Source organism: Bos mutus, unplaced genomic scaffold (genome assembly GCF_027580195.1).
Source record: "Bos mutus isolate GX-2022 unplaced genomic scaffold, NWIPB_WYAK_1.1 CTG233, whole genome shotgun sequence".
Lineage (NCBI taxonomy): Eukaryota > Metazoa > Chordata > Mammalia > Artiodactyla > Bovidae > Bos > Bos mutus.
This window is the reverse complement of record NW_027219742.1, coordinates 205,326-207,458: the sequence shown is the minus strand read 5'-3', so window position 1 is coordinate 207,458 and position 2,133 is coordinate 205,326.

Genomic DNA, 2,133 nt, shown 5'->3' with positions numbered 1-2,133 from the left:
GAACATTCACATTATTCCTAGGAGGAAAAATGACTCCGGATGGATGAATAGAAATGTAAAACTAAATTCCCTCGAGAATATGAAATAGAATGATATCCAGGAACTTTCAAGGTCCTTTGGTTGAAGGTCCTGGCTCACAAATAGAAGAGAGAAAGAACAGAAAGAAAAATAAAGTGGGAGCTGTGGTATTTTTAGGAAGACGATTCAACTAGAGTTAAGAATGGGCCAGGCTAGAAAATGCCAGGAGTGAGACATCACTCAGAATAGAAGGTAGAAAGGAACAAGTGCCTGTAATCTATATTAGGCTGGAAGTGAGTCTAGAAAATAGAATTGAGGGTTTTAAGTCCCAAGGGATAGGTGGGGAAATGTTAAAGCAGAATAAAAAATTCAGAGTTTTTAATTTTTTATTTTTTTCTTTCTTTTTTTAAAATTTTATTTTATTTTTAAACTTTACAATATTGTATTAGTTTTGCCAAATATCGAAATGGATCTGCCACAGGTATACATGTGTTCCCCATCCTGAAACCTCCTCCCTCCTACCTCCCCATACCATCCCTCTGGGTCATCCCAGTACACTAGCCCCAAGCATCCAGTATCGTGCATCGAATCTGGACTGGCAACTCGTTTCATACATGATATTTTACATGTTTCAATGCCATTCTCCCAAATCTTCCCACCCTCTCCCTCTCCAACAGAGTCCATAAGACTGTTCTATACATCAGTGTCTCTTTTGTTGTCTCATACACAGGGTTATTGTTACCATCTTTCTAAATTCCATATATATGCGTTAGTATACTGTATTGGTGTTTTTCTTTCTGGCTTACTTCACTCTGTATAATAGGCTCCAGTTTCATCCACCTCATTAGAACTGATTCAAATGTATTCTTTTTAATGGCTGAGTAATACTCCATCATGTATATGTACCACAGCTTTCTTATCCATTCATCTGCTGATGGACATCTAGGTTGCTTCCATGTTCTGGCTATTATAAACAGTGTTGCGATGAACATTGGGGTACATGTGTCTCTTTCCCTTCTGGTTTCCTCAGTGTGTATGCCCAGCAGTGGGATTGCTGGATCATAAGTTTTTAAAAAAACAGGTAAAATTTGATTGATTTTACATCAAAATGGAAGATTGCAAAGAGTTGACTCATTGGAAAAGACTCTGATGCTGGGAGGGGTTTGGGGAAGGAAGAGAAGGGGACAACAGAAGATGAGATGACTGGATGGCATCACTGACTCGATGGACGTGAGTCTGAGTGAACTCCAGGAGTTGGTGATGGACAGGGAGGACTGGTGTGCTGCGATTCATGGAGTCACAAAAAGTCGGACACGACTAAGCGACTGAACTGAACTGAATGTCATCATAGACAAAGTTAACAGATAAAAGCCCAATTAGAAGTTATTGACAGAGTTTAAGATTAACAAGTTTTAGGTTAGAATATCTAAGAAGCACCTGTAAATCAATAGAAAAAACTCAAAATCAATAATGAAAATAATCATCAAGTCAAATCAACTATTTTAAATGAGAAAAAAAAAAGTCACAAATGATGTAAGGGTGAGGATTCTCAGGTGGCTCAGACAATAAAGAATCTGCCTACAATGCCGGAGATCCATGTTTAATGTCTGGGTTGGGAAGATCTCCTGGAGAAGGGAATGGCTACCCACTCCAGTATTCTTGCCTGGAGAATTCCATGAACAAAGGAGCCTCATGGGCTACAGTCCATGGGTCACAAACAGTCAGACACGACTGAACAACTAACACTTCCATGTTCAGGTACATTAGTATAAAAAGAAATGGATTATCTGAAATATATGAATCATTAGAGTATCAATTAATTACCACAGAAGACAGGAAAATATCAGAAACTTTAAATTAAAAAGTACAAGAAACATAACTTCTGAACTGCTGGTAGGAAAATAGATGGGAGAACACACCTGAGCCTGTACCTAAGAGCATATGTGTATATGGTGAGAAGAACTAGCAGGCCAAATGGCCCAAGTGCAAAGGTATCATAAAATGGAGATCCTCAAAGAGTCTGAGTTTTCAAATCTTGCTAGCCTTGGTATTTCCTGTGTCCTACATTAATTTCCAGATTCTATGTTTGCACAAATTCAACTTGCAATTGTTAAC